The sequence below is a fragment of the Hemitrygon akajei genome, chromosome 3 (genome assembly GCF_048418815.1).
Source record: "Hemitrygon akajei chromosome 3, sHemAka1.3, whole genome shotgun sequence".
NCBI lineage: Eukaryota > Metazoa > Chordata > Chondrichthyes > Myliobatiformes > Dasyatidae > Hemitrygon > Hemitrygon akajei.
The window spans coordinates 128130764-128153033 of record NC_133126.1 but is presented as its reverse complement, the minus strand read 5'-3'; positions in this window follow the sequence as shown (position 1 = coordinate 128153033).

Here is a 22270-nt window from a genome sequence, read left to right as displayed (position 1 = left end):
TCTGTACTGGCTATCACTAACTAAATTGCTGCATGAATATAATATGAAATGTAGAGAATAAGTTAAATGGGGAGAAAAAATATAAAACTGGCAGTATATTTCATCTGTAACATCAATTCAATTGCCTATTAGTGCAGAAATCTGAACATTGCTGTCTGCTGGACATAACTTTAAGTGTAAAACTCTGCTTATTGGTCCGTAAAAATGACATCTGTGTCCTGTGAAGTCAGTTTCTGCTCTTAAAGTGAAACTGAACTGTATTTTGTTTGGAGGCGGGAAACACTACCTTTAATCACTTTCTTGGAAAAATATTCTTCAGCATTATTTTCGCCATGCTTATTTTGCTTTTTGCCCTGCCATTCTTTATGGGTACATCATTGGTGACACAGCTTCTGTAAAGCCTTAAATTCTACTTTTCTTCCATTGCAGTCAAAATATTTCAACAATCATGTTTTCCTTTCTTTCTCATATCTTTCTACATCTCTGCACCCTGCATGCAGCTACATTTTTTTTGATTGGATGGAAATTTATTAAAAATCAGGAAGTGAGATGATTATTTTCCTAGAAGCAGAGTAGGCATCGGAGGTTTCCGTAAAAATTTGCGCAATTAGGAATGAGTGCTATGGTGTTAAACGTTCCTCCGTCGCGGAGAGCAGGGTTCAGGAAGGAGGCTGAGAACACTTTGGAAAATCAATGTAAATCTCCGTCCATCGGGTTTCTGACTGATATGCAAAGCCTTTTTCTTAAAATTTCCTTTTCTTAAAATAAATCTGCTCAATGTGGCTTTCCAATCTTGGTGAACTAGTGGTAGTGTTTTGATTTCCTCTCAAAATCAAAATCAAAGTGATGTTCATCTAAATCATTAATATTATCATCTATATTAATGATTCAGATGAACACAAATTTTTGACTTAGATTCTGAGAGGAAATTTGCAAGGAATTTCTCCAGGACTGTAAAGTTATAGCCATGAAGAAAGATTGGATAGCCAAGTGCTGTTTTATTGGGGATAGGTATCTGAGGGAAAGCTTCATTGAAAATTATAAATGGTTGATGGGGGAGAAAAGACACTAGTTTAAATAGTACTTTGATGTCTAAGAACATTTAAAACTATTTAAAAACAGTCTTAACCTGAAAAACTCCACATGACAGTGTTCATCAGGGTAGTACCTGAGACCAACCAACTTCAGCTGCTTCATCAATGACCTTACTTCAAGGTCAGAATTAGGGATGTTCACTGATTGTGCGATGCTCCGCCCTGTTCGTGACTCAGCAGATAATGAAGCAGACAACTTCCAACTGGAGCAAGACCTGGGCTGATAGGTGGCAAGTAACATTTATGCCATACAAAAGTTGGGCAATAAGAATATGCAACAAATGTCAGAACGTTTGGATATGGCGTGTGTGTGTGTGTGTGTGTGTGTGTGTGTGTGTGTGTGTGTGTGTGTGTGTGTGTGTGTGTGTGTGTGTGTGTGTGTGTGTGTGTGTGTGTGTGTGTGTGTGTGAGAGAGAGAGAGAGAGAGAGAGAGAGAGACTGACACAAGTAGACAGTTCACTGACTATATTGAGAACTATAGCAGAATTTCAAGGGAAAGAAAACAATAAACAATAACACTAGGCCAACAGGGGCATTAGCTATGTCTCTCAAACTGAAAGTTAACACCAATACTGTGCTGGAAACTATCACTAATACAAAATGAATACCGCTCCTTGACAGTGTCAAGGGTAGTCTTCTTTCCCGGACAAGGGTAAGCAGGAAGTGTAACTTTGCCATGTTTTTGGTCAAGTCTCAATGAGACTAGAATGCAAAGAAGGGAGTTAAATACTCCCTAAATATGAGCACAATTGCCAAACCTGCTGCACCCCAACTGTGGGAGTGCACAGACCCCGTAGCAGAGTCTGTCACTGTGACAGCTAAAGTAAATCCAGCTGTTAACCGCTGAAATTCAATGGGATGGCCATCACTGAACCCCCACTATAACCTGCAGATTGCAATTGACCAGAAGTTGAAGTGGCTTTACCATATACACAGTGTGGCTACAAGAACAAATCAAGGGTGAAGAAGTCTGCAGTGAGTAACTTGCCTCCTAACTGCCCAAAACCTGTCCAACACCTAATAGGCTCCAATCCAAAATTTAATGGAATGCTATATCCACTTGCCTGGATGTGTGGTTAGGCATCTCACAGACAATTATTGCTGGCTCTATTGTTGTTTATCATCTATAACAATGATCTAGAAAATAATATGATAAACTGGATCAGCAAATTTGAGAATGACACCAAGATTGAGGTATAGTGAACAATGAAGAAGGCTCTCAAAGCTTGTAGTGTGAAATAGACCAGCTGTAAAAAGTGGCCAAACAATGACAGATGGAATGTAATGCAGACAAGTATGATGTGTTGCACTTTTGAAGGACAAACTAGGGTAAGACCTACATGGGGAATGGTAGGCCTCTGATACGTGTAGTAGAACAAGGAGGCCTGGGAAAACAAAACTATAATTCCCTGAATGTGGCATCTCAGGTAGACAGTTTTTGCTGCCTAAGCCTTCATATATCAGGACATTGATTACCGGAGTTAGAATGTTATGCTGAAATTGTACAAGATATTGGTGAGTCTGAATTTGGAGGATTGTGTACAGTTCTGGTCACCCACCTGCAGGAAAGATACCAACAAGCTTGAAGGAATGCAGAGAAAATTTACAAGGATGTTTCTGGGATCCAAGTTATAGGGAAAGACTGAATAGGTTAGAACTTTATTCCCTAGAACACAGAAGAATGAGGGAGGACACATGGAGGTATACAAAATTATGATGAGTATAGACTGGGTGAAAGTATACAGGCCTTTCTCCCTCAGGTTGTGTGAGACTAGAACTAGTGGTCGTAGGCTAAGTGTGAAAGGTGAAATATTTGAGGGGAACCTGAGGAGGACCGTCTTCAGTCAAAGGGTGGTGCGGGTGTGCAACGAGCTGCCAGCAGAAGTGGAGGATGTGGATTCAGTTACAACATTTAAGAGAAATTTGGCTGGGTACATAGATGAGAGAGGCATGGGAAGGCTATGGTTTGAGCAAGGTAGATGGAACTTTGCAGAAGACCAGTTCAGCATGGACTAAACAGGCTGAAGAACTTTCTACTGTTCTGTAAGTACTCTACGTATCCACTGCTGATGCTCAGCAGCATCTATTTGTACCATTTACACAATGTGCTGTATCAACTTGCATAGAATCCTTAGACCGCACCTTCCAAACACGTTGCCCCTACAAACTATAAGGATAAAGGCAACACAAGCATGGCAACACTGCCACCTGGAAGTTACCCTACAAGCCGCATTCCATATCGCTGTTCCTTCACTGTCACTGGATCAGAATTCTGTAACCTTGTCAAGAGCAGCATCGTGGATGTTCCCACTCATCAAGGAGTGTAGCAGTTTAAGAAGGCCGTTCACCATCACTTACTCAAGTACAGTTAGGGATGGGCAATTAGATGCTGGCTCATGCTTCAAAGCTGTCAACTTTGAATGAATGAGAAAGTAAAGTTACAGATTAAGATTCGGGAGGTAGACTTAAATTGTGTGGCCCTCTTTGATTGACACAAGCACAACAGGCCAATTGGCCTCCTGGAGGAAAAATTGCCCGTGATTGTATGTTTGAAAAGCTGTTGAACTTATCCAGACAATTAAAGCACAGTTGGAATATTCAAAAGCATTCTGATTTCAATTTCAGAAAGAAGCTTTTGAAACTTTGGAGCAAGTAAAAACTATTTGCGAGACTGGTATTAGAATCAGTATATTATCGATATATGAAATAAGATACTTAAGACCAGCACTTGAAAATTTCCCAAAATCACAGCATCCTTGAAGTATTTGAGCAACACGATGAGACCAATTAAGCAATTCAGTTATATATCTTTAGGAGACCTAGATTTCAGAATCAAAATAGGGAGAGAAAAGATGAAATATGAAGGCTAGCCAGCCAATAATATAAAAGAGAACACAAGATTATTTTTCAGATATATAAGGAGTAAAAGAGAGGAAAGTGTGGATAACAAACTGCTGAAAATTGACACGGCAGAGGTAGTAATGGAGTAAAAACTAATGCCAATTGAACTTAGTGAATTTTTTGCATTGGTCATCACTGTGGATGACAGCAGCAGTATGCCAGAAATGGAAGCGTGTCAGGGAGTACATGTGAATGTAGTTGCTATCACTAAGAAGAAGCTGCATGGGAAGCTGAAAGGTCTGAAGGTAGATAAGTTAAACCAGATGGTCTACACACAGGGTTCTAAAAGAGGTAGCTGAAGAGATTGTGAAAGCAATAGCAGTGATCTTTCAATAATAACTAAATTCTGGAATGTTTCTGGAAGACTGAAAATTTACAATTGTCCCTGAACTCTTTAAGACAGGAAATTATAGGCTAGTTAGCCTGACTTCAGTGATTGGGACGATGTTGGAGTCCATTATTAAGGAGAGGTCTTGGGGTACTTGAAGGCACATGATAATATTGATCAAAATAAGCATGGTTTCCTTAAGATAAAATCTTGCCTGACAAATCTGTTGGAATTCTTTGAAGAGATAACAGGCAGGATAGACAAAGGAGAGTCAGTGAATCCTTGGATTTTAGAAGACCTTTTACAAGGTTCAGCACATGAGGCTGCTAGACAAGGTATTACAGGAAAGATACTGGCATGGATAGATCATTCACTGGTTAGCAGGAGGTAATGAGTGGAAATACAGAATGCCTTTTTTGATTGGCTGCTGGTGACTCGTGTTCTGCAGGGGTCAGTGTTGGGACTGCTTCTTTTCATGTTGAATGTCAATGATTTGGATTACGGGATTGATGGTGTTGTAGCCAAATTTGTGGATGATACAATAATATGTGGAGAAGCAGGTAGTGTTGAGGAAGCAGAGAGTCTGTAGGAGGACTTAGGGAGATTTTGAGAATGAGCAAATAAACAGCTGATGGAATATTGTGTAGGGAAATGTATGGTCATGCTCTTTGGTAGAAGGAATAAAGTCTTAAACTGTTTTCTAAAGAGGGAGGAAATTCAGAAAATAGAGGTGCAAAGGAACTTGGGGAGTTAAATTAAATTAAATTAACCCTCAAATAGGGTTACCTAACTTGTAGGCTGAATTGATGGTTAAGGATGGCAGGTGCAAAGTTAGCATTCATTTTGAGGTGACAAGAATACAAAAGAAAGAATGTAATGATAAAGTGTTATAAGGCACTGGTCAAACCACACTTAGAAAATTGTGAGCAGTTTTGGATACTTTATCTAAGAAAGAATGTGCTGGCATTGGAATGGATTCAGAGGAGGTTCAGGAGAAAGCTCCCCAGACTAAAAAGGTTAACGTATGAGAGTTGTTTGATGGCTCTGATCCTGTACTCACTGGAGTTTACAAGAATGAGGAGGGATCTAATTGAAACTTATTGAATATTGAATGGCCTAGATAGAGTGGGCATGGAGAAAATGTTTTCTATAGTGGGTGTCTAGGTCCAGAGGGAACAACATTAAAATATAATTATGTTTCTTTAGAACAGAGATTAAGGATTTTTTTAGCCAGACAATGTGGTGAATCTGTGGAATTCATTGCCATGTATGGCTGTGGAGGCCAAGTTATTGGATATACTTAAAGTAGAGGCTGATAGGTTCTTAATTACTAAGGGTGTCAAATGTTACATGGAGAAAACAGGAGAATAGAATTGAGAAGAATAACAAATCAGCCATGATGGTATGGCGGAGCAGACTTGTTGGGCTGAATGGTTTAATCGCTGTATTTCTCATGGTCTTGTGGTTCTGTGGGAATAAATAGGGTTAATACATTCAGCACTTTTCTCAGAGTTGGACAATCAAAAGCTAGAGGGCATTAGCTTAAGCTGAGAAGGGAAAGATTTAATAAAAAATTGAGGCACAATACTTTTGCACAGAGTGTGGTTTATAAATGGAATTAGCTGCCAGAGGAAGCAGTTGTACAGGTAGTACAATAGCAACTTTGAAAAGATAGTTGGACAGTTACATGGATAGGAGAAGGATATGTTCCAAATCTGGAAAACTGGGACTAGCTTAGATGGACATTTGGTTGGTCTGTACCAGTTGGATGAAAGGGACTATTTCTAAGATTCCACAGCAGGAGAGTTTACTACTTGCTGAATGCCAGCACTTTGTGTCATATATTTCAACATTATCCTTGGTCAACTTATTCCAGTCCCTTGTGATTGCCTAACATAAAGCCAGCAACAGATTGTGGGGAGGAAATAAGATGTAGACAGTGGGATGCTTTTGTTGGCATAGAATAGGCAGACAGAGAAGTCGCAAATAACATTCAATTTAGAAAAGAGTGAGGAAAGTGGAGCAGAAAACAAAGGCACCAACAGAGAAAAGAAATAACAATTGTATGGAAGTATGAAGGAGACTTTGAGGTGCATGTCCTTGATCCCTAAAACCAGTAGTACAGTTAACTAAAGTAATTAAGAAGCCACATCAGTTATTTTGCTTTATTGACTGAGATGTGTAATAAAACAGCAGGGAAGATGAGGGATAAATTAAAGGTTTTTTCTGTTCACATTGTAGCAGAGGTCTGAACTTCACTGCCCGAAGGACTGATAGAAGCAAGAATCTCTGCATTTGAAAATATTTGAAATAAATTTTTGAAGTGAAGTGCCATAGCCCAAAGATATGGATCCAGAGCTGGCACATGGGATTTGAAATTATAACCATTAGCCTGCTTGGCATAGATTCAATGGGTTTCCATCTGTGTCAAAGTTATGTATTTTCTACAATCATTTACCCAAGCATTCCGCTTTGAAAAATACAGAAAGGTTTCCATTTTCCTCAGAATGTCTCCTGTTAATAAATGCATTCTTGCTGTGTTTATCTCCATGAAAATTTATCTAAATTGAGGGTATGATGTAATGCAAAGCTTATTCCGCAGATGAAAACCCTGAGTACTCTCAATGCATCTGCTAAAGCACAACAGAAACTCAAGCTAGTTTTAAATTGATGGTGTAGAATGGGTTCCATTTTCCACCCCATTAGCTAATGCTGTGAGAACACTGTTTTGGCTTTCTTCATTGTGCTTTATTATTTTGCAGCCTCATTTCTCACTGTATCGGACTACTCCACCAGTGAATGAAAATCAATAACCTGCAGATGATGGAAAGGTTCTTCGTCTAAAACGTTAACTATGTTTCTCCTTCCACAGAAGCTGCCTGACTTGCTGAGGTTTTCCAGCATATCTAGTTCTGTGCCATTTGTAGATTTGAATCAATATTTATTCTTTGCTTAAAGCTTTACAACTATATAAATTCAATTTATCCAAGACTAGTTAATCTTAGACTGAGGAACAGAGGTCAGATAGGGGAAAATCAACATCTGTTGGACACGGAAGCTTGAAGCAGTCCCTGAACGACTACCATCAGCAAGTCACCTGTGGAATCAGAGAAGGACACTTGATCACTGTTACACGATCAAGAACACTTACCGTGTCATCCCATGCCCACACTTTTGAATTTCCAAGAACCTGGCTGTACTTCGACTCCCAGTGTATAGGCAGAGACTAAAGGCTGCAGCACCAATGGGAAGAACAAGAAGAAATGGTTAAGGGAGGCAGAAGAGCTCTTGCTGGACTGCTTTGAGTCAGTGAACTGGACAATATGTAAAGATTCATCTTTGGATCTGAATGAATGAGCAGCAGTATACCAATTTCATCAAGACCTGTGTGGATGAGCGTTACACCTTTGAGAACATACTGAACACACACAAACAAAAAAACAGTGGATGAACCGGGAGATTTGTAGTCTACTGAGGGCTAGATCCATGGCATTCAATAGTGGTGATCCAGATCTATACAACGACGACTGTGCAGTACCCATTGTTGACCATGACTGACAGAAGCCACGGAGATCTATACAAGAAGTCCAGATACGACTTATAGCAGGATATTTCAAGAACAACAAAATAATTTCAATTGAGGTTAGAGATAGAATTGGCTGCCCTGGCAGGGTTTGCAGACCATTATTTCTTACAAAGTGAAACTTAACAGCATGAATTGCTGTGATGCTTCTCTCCCAGATGAACTCAAGGCCTTTTATGCACATTTTGAAAGGAAGAGTGAAACTACATCAGTGCGAACCCTGCAGCATCTGGTGACTCTGTGACCTCTGTCTCAGAGGCCGATGCCAGAACATCTTTCAAGAGGGAAAACCCTCGCAAGCCTGAATGGTGTATCTGGTAAGCCTCTGTAGATCTGTGCCAACCAACAGGCAGCATTTCAAAGACATCTTCAATCTCTCATTGCTGCAGTCAGAGATTTCCACCTGCTTCAAAAAGGCAACAAACATATGGGTACCCAGGAAGAGCAGAGTGAGCTGCCTCAATGACTATTGCCCAGTAGCACTCATGTCTACTTTGATGAAGTGCTTTGGGAGGTTGGTCATGGCTAGAATCAAATCCTGCCCAAACAAAGAACTGGACCCACTGCAATTTAGCTGTCACCACAATATGCCTAGAGCGGATGCAGTCTCACTGGCTCTCCAGTCGATAGCAATAACTATGTCAGGCTCCTGATGATTGACTACAGCTCAGCATTCTAAACAATCACACCCTCATCTCTAATTAACAGGCTTCAAAACCTGGGCCTTTGTATCTCCCTCATCAACTAGTTCCTTGACTTCCTCACCGGGGGAACGCAGGCTGTGTGAATCGGAAATAACATCTCCATGTCACTGACAATCAACACTGTTGCACCTCAAGGATGCATGATTAGCCCACTGCTCTACTCTGTCTCTACACCCATGAATGTCTGACAAGGCACAGATCAAAAGCCACCTATAAATTTGCCGACACAACTATTGTTTCGGATGGCGATGAGGAGGCGTATAGGAGCAAAATAGATCAGCTGGTTGAGTAGTCTCACAACAACCACTTCGTACTCAACTATGCACCATGAGTGGATTAATGAGTTAAACCAATCCATCAATAGGTTTGAGAACTGTCTTCCTGTTCACACCCACCTCAGCACACCAGCCCAGCTACTGAGGCAACCAATGCTCCCTCAGCACCAATGCCTCTGCTCTTCCCTCCTTCCCCATCCAGCTCAACACATGGATGAACAACACAAACTATCACTGTCTACACCCCTTCCTTTCCCCGCACCCACCGTCCACACTTCCACATGCCAACTATTATTGTCCCGATCTTCTCCTTCCCCAGTCCCTACCTACTACCAACTTCCCAGTCATTGCACACTCACCTTCACTGCTGAGCAGGTGAGAAGGGCTCTGGGGTAACAGAGACAGCAGAGCATTGGGACTGGCTGGTGTGAAGCCCCAGCTCCTGAAAGAGTGTGCTGAGCATCTGTGTAGAGTTTTCCAGTGCATTTTCAATCTAAGTCTCAGTCTGGAAAGGGTCCCGACTGTGTGGCCCTGACCTCACACATCATGAAGACCCTAGAGAGGCTGGTCCTGGCTCCCCTCTGACCCTTGGTCAGATCAGCCCTTGGACAGATCTACTCTTGATCCCCTACAATTTGCCTACCAGGAGCACATTGGAGTTAGTGATGATGTTATCTACCTGCAGAACAGGGCTTACTCGCATTTGGATAAGCAGGGCAGCACTGCGAGCATCATATTTTTTGATTTTTCTAGTTCCTTCAGTACCATACAGCCCTCATTGCTGAGGAAAAAGTTCCGTTCAATGCAGGTTGGCACTTCCATTGTATCCTGGATAATGGACTACCTGACTGGCAGAGCACAGTTTGTGGGGCTTCAGAGCTGTGTGTCAGACATAGATATAAGCAGCACTGGGGCCCCACAGGGGACCGTATTGGCTCCATTCCTGTTTACGCTCTATACCTTGGACATTAGGTACAACATTAAGTCGTGTCATCTGCAGAAATTCTCTGATGACTCAGGTGTATAAAGGGAGGACAGGAGAATGAATACAGGGCTTTGGTGGAGGGCTTTCCAAATGGTGCAAACTGAATCATCTGTAGCTCAACATCAGTAAGACAAAGGAGATGGTGATGGACTTTAGGAAGACCTAGCCTACTCTGCGTCCTGTTGCTATTGATGGTGAGGACGTGGATGTGGTGAGGGCCTACAAGTAACTGGGGGTGCACCTGGATGACAGACTTGAGTGGAGCACAACCAGAGTTGCCTCTACTTCCTGAGGAGACTGAGGTCCTTTGGAGAATGCAGGCCTCTCCATCACATGTTCTATCAGTCTGTTGTCATCATTACAGTCTTCTATGTGGTGGTGTTGTGTTGGCGCATGGCCTAGTGGATAAGGCATCGGTCTAGTGATCTGAAGGTCACTGGTTCGAGCCTCAGCTAAGGCAACGTGTTGTGTCCTTGAGCAAGACACTTAACAACACATTGCTCTGCGACGACACTGGTGCCAAGCTGCTTGGGTCCTAGTGCCCTTCCCTTGGAAAACGTCGGTGGTGTGGAAGAGGGGAAGGCTTGCAGCTTGGGCAACTGCCGGTCTCCCATACAACCCTGCCCAGGCCTGCTCTCTGGAAACCTTCCAAGGTGCAAATCCATGGTCTCTTGAGACTAATGGATGCCTATTTATAGCTGGGGCTATGGGTGATGCCAAAAGGCTCAATAAACAGATAACCAGATTGGAAATTCTAGCTCAAACTGATTAGAATGTCTGGCTCTGTTATAAAAGTGAAACTGGACACACTGGAGGTTCTGGTAGAACATAAGACCCTCTGGCAATTCTGGACAATGTTTTTCAACCCCTGCATGCACATTGGCTGAACAGAGGGAGACTTTCAGTAACGGACTAAGACAACTGTGCTGCTCCAAAGAGCACTATATGAGGTCATTTTTCCCTCGGCCATCAGGCTCTTTAATAAGTCAACCTATGGTTGGGGAAGTGATCGTGTGATTGTACATCTTATACATCTTATTTTTAAGGTAACTTATTTTTATTCTTTCTTACTTCCCTCAAATATTTCTGTATCTGTGCACTTGCAACGCTACTGTAACACTGCAATTTCCTTTGGGATCAATAAAGTATTTATCTTTCTATTTCAATTTTAGTAAGACCAACGAATTGATTATAGACTTCAGGACGGGAAGTTGAAAGAACACTCATCAGTCCTCATCGAGGGATCATAAGTGGAAAGGATGACTAGTTTCAAGTTATTGGATATCAATGTCTCTGAGGATCTATCTTGGGCCCAACATATTTATGCAATTACATAGACAGCACACAGCAGTTTTATTTAAGTAGATGAGGAGACATGATATGTCACCAATAACACTCGGAAATTTCTACAGATGCATCTTAGAGAGCATTCTAACTGCACCATTGTCTAGTGTGGAGGGCCACTGCATGGATGACAATGCAGAAAGTTGTAAATTCAGTGAGTTCCATCAAGGGCAACAGCGGCCTCAGTATTGATAACATCTTCAAAAGGCGATGCCTCAGAAAGGCAACATCCATCATTAATTACCCTCATTGCCTAGGATAAGTCCTCTCCCCATTGCTACTACCAAAAGGAAGAGGTGCAGGAGCCTGAAGATACAAACTAAACGTTTCAGGAACAGCTGTTTCCCTCCACCATTAGATTTCTGAATGGACAATGAATCCATGAACACTACCTTACTATTTTCCCTCTTTTGCACAACTTATTTACTTAATTTCTATATACTTATTGCAATTTGCATATTTTTCTATTACTATGTACTACTGCCACAAATCAAATTTCACAACATTTGCCAGTGATATTAAAACTGATTCTGATTCTCTGTGTAATGATTACATTAATGCAATCATTAGATTATCCATAAGGAGCAAGTGGACATGACATAGAAAACTTGTCTTCATCAAGTGTACCAAGAATGATAATATCTTCAAAGTGAATTCTCATTGCCCATTGTTCACTTGCAGGCTTGATATTACCTGATTGTATTCATTCATTCTCCCAAATGTGACTTAGACCAGTGACAATGTAAGAATGGTACTATACTTCCTGAATTAATGGTGTGTGATCTGAAGGGGGAACTGCAGATGGTGGTGTTTTATGTGCTTGCTGTCTTTGTCCTTCCTGGTGGTGGTTGTGCATTTAATGGAATGACTCACTGATGCTACACAGATAAGTTGACTCTACTGAATAGCCTTCTACATCCATAGCGCTTTCACTTTCCCAATCTATGGACAATAGAAAAAATGCTCAAGCCACACAGATTTGCCTTTACATGTGTATAATCAATTGTGTCTTTCTGTCTTAGCCTCATAATCTTTTCTCTCCCTTGTAAATCTGCAGGGTAGAAATTTATCCTTGGTTGTCATCTTTAAATGCACAATGCATATGCACATTGAAATATACCATTGACATTTATTACCAATGACTCCAATGGGAAAATAATGGAATATCATTGCATTGTTGTGTATTTGTTCCTTCAACCAAAACTACTTCTCTATCTCTGACCTTTCCTGGGAACGTTTCCATGTATATTTTTCCATTACTTATCCACTCTGTCCACAGAGTTCTTGGTTCTTATTTCTTCACTCCTTATCTACCCTTCCATCAGTCTGCTTTGTATGTCTATAGTGTGCTCGCTTTCTAAGCCCTTGTGCTTCTGACTCATTACAATAAGCTGCTGTGTATTTAATATTTCAATAATATTGTAAACATGTTGTTGGTTAAGCATTCTCTATTGAGTGGAGTTTATATAGCTATGCAGGGAGGAGCATTGTGTATTTAATATTTCAAAAATATTGTAAAAATGTTGATGATTAAACATTCCTTATTTGAGTTAATAATTTGTTACAAGCTATATCTTAAAATACATGAATTGCAAACATTATTACACTTCCACATGATATGTAACCTTGCTAAAAGTAAAAATAAACTCACACAAGTTATCTCATGACTCCCTTGTTTTCCCTTCAATTAGTTTTTATGTTTTGGAGTTATGAGACATAACAGTTTACAATATTACTGAAATATTAAATACACAACAAAAGTAAGGAGGTTATAGTTTCAATTACTTGTTCACATGAAACTGCAAAATACATTAAGTAGTTAAAAACACATGTATCTCTGATGTATAGTTCAACTAAAACAATGTTGAAATAAATTCTATGCTAAATGTTGAAAGATGCATTTTTTGTTCAATGAAATGTGCCTCTATTTGCGAACCATGAAATCTAGTAAAGTTGCAGCCAGATGTTTGTTTTATGATTTCCAGTCCCTCATGTTTCTGATCTTCTGTTGCTTTTCTTCATGGCTGCTCCTGAATTAATGTCCTGAATGTCATTGGCTGGTTCTGCTCACCTCAGGAAAAGAAAACAAGCCCTGGTGACTTCCTATGCTCCAGCCTTCTATTATTTTTACATGAGAAGTGGGTACCACTGTAAAGACTGGAATTTATTGACACTGTAAGTGCCCTGAGAGATGTTGGTTAAGTTCCTTGTTAAACTGCTGTAGTGTGTGTGTGATGAAGGTACATCCACAATGACACAGCACTGATGAAAGGACAATATAGATTTACATTAAGAAGAAGGATTGGTGAAATTCCTATATGTTAGCTGTCCTTATCCTCGGTAGAATGTAGGTTTCAGAAGTGATAGCAAAGTGCCGAGGGGCAGTACTATATCTTTCAGGTATCAAAGACTGCAGCCATGATGTGCTTGTGGCTCAGAGACATGGTAGTTAGACTGGTATCAAGAAAGCCATCTGGTTTGTCAGGGATGGGTCTGAGCTTCATAGGTATGTATGGAGGTGTTCTGGGCAAATGGAGGCATCACACTCCTGACCAGGAAAACAAGTAGCACTGCAGCCACTGGAATCTGAAATTATCACCATCTAATATGATGTGAAATTTGTTGTTTCGTGGTATCCGTATGGAGCAAAGACATAAAACTACTATAAATTATAAAATAAATAGTGCATAAAAAGGAATAATGAGGTGGTGTTCATGGGTTCATGGATTCATGGATCATTTAGAAATCTGATGACCGAGGGGAAGGAGCTGCTCCTAAATAATTATGTCTGGGTATTTAGGTTTCTGTATCTCTGCTCTGACCACAGTAACAGGAAGAGGGCAAGCCGCAGATGGTGAGGGCCCGTAATGATGAATGCTGCTTTCTTGAGGCAATCTATAGTGGGGAGAGTTATGCCCGTGATGGAGCTGGCTGAGTCTATGTCCCTCTGCAGCGTCTTGTGAAAAGCAGAAATGTTGGATGTAATCAATCAACTAGCATCTGTGGAAAGAGAGCTGCATTCAAATAAAGTATTTTTCTCTGTTTTCCCACTGGTGTCTCTTTTCATGGGTGTTGCTGGGCTGGCTGAACTCTTCCAGCATTTCTCTTTCTGCCTCACATTGCTGACCTGCACATTTCGGATAGTGAATCACCTCCGATTATATGTGTGTGGCTGATCTAATTAAGTTACTGACCAATTTGCTATTCGTGGTAGATCTGACGATAGTAAAGCTGTTGAATATCAAGGGGAAATTGGGGCGCGTTCTGTAATTCCTCAAATCCTACACTGTTTTGTTTTTAAAAGGCAAACATGAGGAAATCTGCAGATGCTGGAAATTCAAGCAACACACTGTGGTGAACTACATATACCTGTCTGGACACGCCCCCTGCTGACTCCTCCTGTGGCTCCTCCCACAGACCCCTGCTGACTCCTCCCACAGACCCCCTGCTGACTGCTCCTGTGGCTCCTCCCACAGACCCTGTATAAAGGCGATTGAGGTCTGAGCCCGGCCTCTCTGTCTCCAGGATGTAGTATGGTGGTCAACCACTGCTTGTTCCTTCTTCCAGTCAATAAAAGCCGATATCTCGCCTTTACGTCTCAGAGAGAGTTATTGATGGTGCATCACACACACAAAATGCTGGTGGAACGCAGCAGGTCAGGCAGCATCTAAAGGGAGAAGCGCTGTCGACGTTTCGGGCCGAGACCCTTCGTCAGGACTAACTGAAAGGAAAGAGAGTAAGAGATTTGAAAGTAGGAGGGGGAGGGAAAATGCGAAATGATAGTAGAAAACCGGAGGGGGTGGGGTGAAGCTGAGAGCCGGAAAGGTGATTGGCAAAAGGGATACAGAGCTAGAGAAGGGAAAGGATCATGGGATGGGAGACCTAGGGAGAAAGAAAGGGGGAGGGGAGCACCAGAGGGAGATGGATAACAGGCAGAGTGATGGGTAGAAAGAGAGAATAAAAAAGGAGGAGGAGGGAAAAAAGCAAAATATATCAGGGATGGGGTAAGAAGAGGAGGAGGCTCTGGGTCCAACGTATAATTCTCTGTAACTTCCGCCACCTCCAATGGGATCCCACAACCAAGCACATCTTTCCCTCCCGCCCTTTTTGCTTTCCGCAGGGATCGTTCCCTACGTGACTCCCTTGTCCATTCATTCCCCCCCATCCCTTCCCACCGATCTCCCTCTTGGCACTTATCCTTGTAAGCGGAACAAGTGCTACACCTGCCCTTACACTTCCTCCCTCACCACCATTCAGGACCCCAGACAGTCCTTCCAGGTGAGGCGACACTTCACCTGTGAGTCGGCTGGTGTGGTATACTGCGTCCAGTGCTCCCGATGCGGCCTTTTATATATTGGTGAGACCCAACGCAGACTGGGAGACCGTTTCGCTGAACACCTACGCTCTGTCCGCCAGAGAAAGCAGGATCTCCCAGTGGCCACACATTTTAATTCCACGTCCCATTCCCATTCTGATATGTCTATCCATGGCCTCCTCTACTGTCAAGATGAAGCCACACTCAGGTTGGAGGAACAACACCTTATATACCGGCTGGGTAGCCTCCAACCTGATGGCACGAATATTGACATCTCTAACTTCCTGTTAATGCTCCTCCTCCCTTACCCCATCCCTGATATATTTAGCTTTTCTCCCCCTCCTCCTTTATTTTTTCTCTCTTTCTGCCCATCACTCTGCCTGTTCTCCATCTCCCTCTGATTCTCCCCTCCCCTTTCTTTCTCCCTCGGCCTCCCATCCCACGATCCTTTCCCTTCTCTAGCTCTATATCCCTTTTGCCAATCACCTTTCCAGCTCTTAGCTTCATCCAACCCCCTCCGGTTTTCCCCTATCATTTCACATTTTCCCCTCCCCCTCCTACTTTCAAATCTCTTACTATCTTTCCTTTCAGTTAGTCTTGGCAAAGGGTCTCAGCCCGAAACGTCAACAGCGCTTCTCCCTATAGACGCTGCCTGGCCTGCTGCATTCCACCAGCATTTTGTGTGTGTTACTGTTTTGTTTTTGTTCCTTTTGTATACCTTCTCACTTTCTAACTGTTCATATTCATTCATTGAACAGATAACATTGTTTACAGCTTATCCCCTTCACCCTAGCTTTACCCTATCAGAGATATCTCTACTCCCACACTATCCCTGCTGACAAGTTTCTTTTATCTCTTTCCTTCTTCTAGTGAAGGCTCTTTGCCCGACAATATTAACTCTGTTTCTCATCCCACAGATGCTGTTTGATCTGCTTGACACTTCCAGCATTTCCTGTTTGTATTCAGTTTCTTTTTATTGTGAAGGGCTGATAGTTTGATTATTTATTTGTAATAGTTATTGCTTAACTACTGTGCAGTGTGAATGCTACTTGCTTCTTTATCAGCTCCAAGCTGAATGCTGGCCAGACAGAGGAGGTTATTGATATGGTCCTGATGAAATTGGGGTCATTGAATTTACCCTGAGGAATTTGAGCAGTCATGTTTGGAAACCAAGGTGACTGGCTTCCATCAATTACAAGCTTAAAAACACAAAATTCTGCAGATGCTGAAAATCTGGAGCAACACACACAAAACACTAGAAGAACTTAACAAGTCAAGCAGCAACCATGGAGGGAAATCAATGGTCACTCTTCTGCGCCGAGACCCTCCATCAGGACTGGAAAGAAAGATGGCAGAAGACAGACAAAGAAGGTGGGAAGTGAAGGAGTACAAGCTGGCGGGTGCTAGATGAGACCCGGTGAGAGGGAAGCCGGTTGTGTAGTGGAGAGGTTATCAAGTACGAAGTTGGGTGAGGATAGGTGAGAGAGGAAGAGAGCAGAAGAAGGAATGCAAGAGCACTGAGATCAGGCTAACTGGCTTATCATTTCCTTTCTTCTGTCTCCCTCCTTTCTTGAAGAGTGGAGTGATATTCGCTACTTTCTTGTCCACCAGAAGCATTACAGAATCTAGCGATTCTTAACAGATCATTACTGATGCTTCCACAATCTCTTCAGAACCCTGGAGCGTAGTCCATCCTGTCCAGGTGATATATCTACTTTTAGAGCTTTTAGTTTCTCAAGCACTTTCTTCCTAGTAATAGCAACTGTACTCACTTCCACCCCTGACACTCTCGAACTTCTGGCATACTGCTAGTGTCTTCCATAGTGAAGAATGATGCAAGATAATTTTTCAGTTCATCCACCATTATAACCAGGTTCGGATATGGCCCAAGTGCGGAGTGAGAGACACTGAGGCAGGTCGATAGTTCACCAACTTTAATGTGAACAGTGTTAAAGGGAAAATAAACAATAAACGCTAGGCCAAATAGGGCCATTAACTAAAACTCTGAAATGGGAAGTGAAGCCTACACTATGCTGAAAAGAAAATCTAAACATTAAATGAATTAAATGAGTCAGTTGACTCGAAAGTCCAATTTCTCAGAGAAGGCCAAAAGCAAATAGGCAGCGAAGCATTTTTGTGCTCTGTCCAAGTCTCGACAAGCACTATGACGACAAGTATGGAGTTAAATACTATCACGATGAAATAATAATTAGCTGACACATGCAAATTCACGAGCGCAATTGTTGTATCTACTGAGCTGCTGAATCCATGGTTGTGACAGCCATTTCCTTGTCCCCCATTACTACCTCTCTAGCGTCATTTTCTGGTGGTCTCATATCTACTCTCCTCTTTCTTCTACTATTTATGTACTGTATCTGAAAAAACTTTCAGTATCCTCTTTGATATTATTGGCTAGATTACCTTCATATTCCATCTTTCCCTCCTTATGGCTTTTTTAGTTCCCTTCTGTTGGTTTTTAAAAGCTTCCCAATATTCTAACTTCCCACTGATTTTAGTTCAATTAAATGTTCTTTCTTTTGCTTTTATGTTTGTCTTTGACTTCTCTTGTCAGATACTCTTGTCAAGTATCCTACCTTTAGAATACTTCTTCTGTGCCTTCAGAATTGCTCCCAGAAACTCCAGCCATAGCTGTTCTGCTATCATCCCTGTTAATGTTTTCTTCAAATCAACTAACCAATTTGTCTCTCATGCCTCTATAATTCTCTACTCCAATGTAATACTGATACAACTGACCTCAGCATCTCCCGCTCAAATTACAGGGAAAATACTAACATATTATGATCAATGAGGGTTTCCTTTATCTTAATCTCCCAAATCAAATCAGGTTCATTACTCAGCACCCAATCCGGAATTGACTTTCCCCTAGTATGCTCAAACTCAACTACTCTGGAAAGACAACTCGTAGACATTCTACAAATTGCTTGGGATCCAGCACCAACTTGTTTTCCCAATCTACCTGCATAATGAAACCCCCATGATTATTGTAAAATCAGCCTTTTGACAAGTCTTTTTTTATCTCCTGTTATAATTTGTGACCCACATCCTGGCTACTGTTCATAGGTCTATATATATCTCCCATCATGGTCTTTTTACACCAGCAATTTCTTAACTCTACTCACAAGGATTCTACATCTTCAGATCTTATGTTACCTCCTTCTAAGGATTTGATTTCATTATTTTACCAACAGAACCATGCCAACCCCCCTGCCTATCTGACAGTCTTTTCGAAACAATGTGTATCCTTGGATGTTAAGCACATAACTATAATCTTCTTTCTGGCACAACTCAGTGATGCCCCAACATCATACATGCCAATGTCTAACTGTGGTGCAAGATCCTCTGCAGTACCTTACTCTGTATGCTGTGTGCATTCAAATATAACACATTTAGTCCTGTGTTCCACACTCACTTCAACTTTTTCCTATGTTATACTGGAACTCATCCCACTGACTGTAATTTTGCTCTGTCATCTCATCCTTAAACTCTCACTAAGCACTGCATCTGTTTGTAAAGCAACATCCCTATCCTCAGCTATCACTCCTGTTCCCATCACCCTGCCAAATTAGTTTAAACCCTTCCTAACAACTCTAGCAAACCTGCTTGCAAGAATATTGGTCCTCCTCAGGTTCAGGTGTAACCTGCCCCTTTTGTATAGCTTGTACTGTACCTTCCGCAGAGAAGATCCCAATGATCCAAAAATCAGAAGCCCTGCCCTGTAGACCAGTTCATCTGCCAGATCACTACTGTGGTGGTCCTGCTTTTCAACTTTCTACCTAATCCCCTAAATTTTCTCTTCAGGTCCTCCTCCCTCTTCCTATCTATGTCATTGGTGCGAATATTTACCAAGTCTTCTGGCTACTCACCCTCATCCTTTAGGATGCCAGACCAGATCTGAGATGTCCCTGACTCTGGCACATGAGAGGCAATGTACCTTGTCACTATCACGTCCACAGAATCTGGCATCTACTCCTTTTACTCCCCTATCACTTCTGCAGTCCTCTTCTCCCCCCTTCACTTCTGAGCCACAGTGCCAGACTCATGCCTGTTAGAATGAACGACAGTCCACAAATCAGTGAATTTGAATGGATCGAGGATAGTGGAAGCAGAACAGACTAGTTGTCTCTGTTCTTGCTGCATGCTTGGGGATGGAGACAGCCATTGTGTGAAGACACTCTGTTCTCCATTTTGTGAGGTTGACATACTTGGCTTGATCAATGTTTGAAAGAAGACACAATGAAAAGTTTAATTGGAGTAAGGGGAAATATGAGGCTATCAGGCAGGAACCTGGAAGCATAAATTGGAAACAGAAGTTCTCAGGGAAATGTATGGAAGAAATGTGGCAAATGTTCAGGAGATATTTGCGTGGGGTTCTGCGTAGACATGTTCCAATGAGACAGGGAAAGGATGGTAGAGTACAGGAACCGTGGTGTACAAAGGCTGTTGTAAATCTAGTCAAGAAGAAAAGAGGAGCTTAAAAAACTAGGTAATGAAAGAGATCTAGAAGATTATAAGGATAATAAAATTAGGAGAGCCAGAAGGGGGCATGAGAAGGCCTTGACGGACAGGATTAAGGAAAACCCAAGGCATTCTACAAGTATGTGGAGAGCAAGAGGATAAGATGTGAAAGAATAGGACCAATCAAGTGTGACAATGGAAAAGTATATATGGAACCGTAGGAAATGGCAGAGGTACTTAATGAATACTTTGCTTCAGTATACACTATGGAAAAGGATCTTGGCGATTGTAGGAATCACTTACAGCGGATTGAAAAGCTTTAGCATGTAGATATTAAGGGAAAGGATGTGCTTGAGCTTTTGGAAAGCATCAAGTTGGATAAGTCACTGGGACCAGACAGGATGTACCCAGGCTAGTGTGGGAAGTGAGGGAGGAGATTGCTGAGCCGCTCCTCATTGCATCATCAATGAGGATGAGAGGTTCCAGAGGACTGGAGGGTTGCGGGTGTTGTTCCCTTATTCAAGAAAGGGAATAAGGATAGCTCAGGAAATTATAGACCAGTGAGTCTTACTTCAGCTGTTGGTAAGTTGATGGAGAAGATCCTGAGAGGCAGGATCTATGAACATTTGGAGAGACATAATATGATTAGGAATAGTCAGCATTGGCTTTGTCAAAGGCAGGTCATGCCTTACGAGCCTGATTGAATTTTTTGAAGAAGTGACTAAACACATTGATGAAGGTAGAGCCATAGAGGTAGTGTATATGGATTTTAGCAAGACATTTGATAAAGTACCCCATGCAAGGCTTATTGAGAAAGTAAGGAGACATGATATCCAAGGGGATTTTGCTTTGTGGATCCAGAACTGGCTTGCCCACAGAAGGCAAAGTCTGCATGGAGGCCAGTGACCAGTAGTGTGCCTCAGGGATCTGTTCTGGGACCCCTACTCTTTGTGATTTTTATAAATGACCTTGATGAGGAAGTGGAGCGATGGGTTAGTAAGTTTACTGATGACACAATGGTTGGAGGTATTGTGGATAGTGTGGAGGGCTGTCAGAGGTTACAGCGGGACATTGATAGGATGCAAAACTAGGCTGAGAAGTGGCAGATGGAGTTCAACCCAGATAAGTGTGAGGTGGTTCATTCAGAAGGTCAAATATGGTGGCAGAATATAGCATTAATGGCAAGACTCTTGATAGTGTGGAGGATCAGAGGGATCTTTGGGTCCAAGTCCATAGGACACTCAAAGCTGCTATGCAGGTTGACTCTGGTTAAGAAGACATATGGAGCATTGGCCTTCATCAACTGTGGGATTGAGTTTAAGAGCCAAGAGGTAATGTTGCAGCTACATAGGACCCTGGTCAGACCCATTTGGAGTACTGTGCTCAATTCTGGTCGCTTCACTACAGGAAGGATGTGGAAGCCATAGAAAGCGTACAGAGGAGAAGGATGTTGCCTGGATTGGGGAGCAAGCCATATAAGAATAGGTTGAGTGAACTTGGCCTTTTCTCCTTGGAGCGACAGAGGATGAGAGGTGACCTGATAGAGGTGTACAAGATAATGAGAGGCATTGATCATGTGGATAGTCAGAGGCTTTTTCCCAGGGCTAAAATGGCTAGCACAAGAGGCCATATTTGTAAGTGGTTGGAAGTAGTTACAAAGATGTCAGGGGTAAGTTTTTTATGCAGAGAGTGGTGAATCCATAGAATGGGCTGCCAGCAGTGGTGGTGGAGGCAGAAACGATAGGGTCTTTTAAGAGACTTCTGGATGGATACATGGAGCTTTGAAAGTCTCAGTAGTTCTAAGGTAAGGACATGTTTGGCACAGCTTTGTGGGCCAAAGGGCCTGTATTGTGCTGTAGGTTTTCTCTGTTTCTATGTTTCTATACTTCAGGTAATCTGCTGCACTGGTGACCATTTCCAAACAAGAAATGATTTGAGAGATGTTCTTTGGTTCGATATAACATGCAGGTTTGTGAATGCTGGGGTTTGTGCCTGCCTGGAGTGATTCAAACTGGTTGCTGATTGAGAACAAAGAGCCATAAATTATCGACTATCACTTGATAGGAAAAGAGCAATAAATGGATGCTGGCTTGGAACAGAACCAATATCAAGGTATTAAAGGTCAGACACATGACCCGTGGCCAATGACACTGGAATGCAATATTTGAATTGATAAGGAATGGATATAAAAGTGGATGCTTCATGTCTATTGGCAGCGGTAACTTCAAAGAATAACCATCGCAGATACAACCATAAGCAACCCTG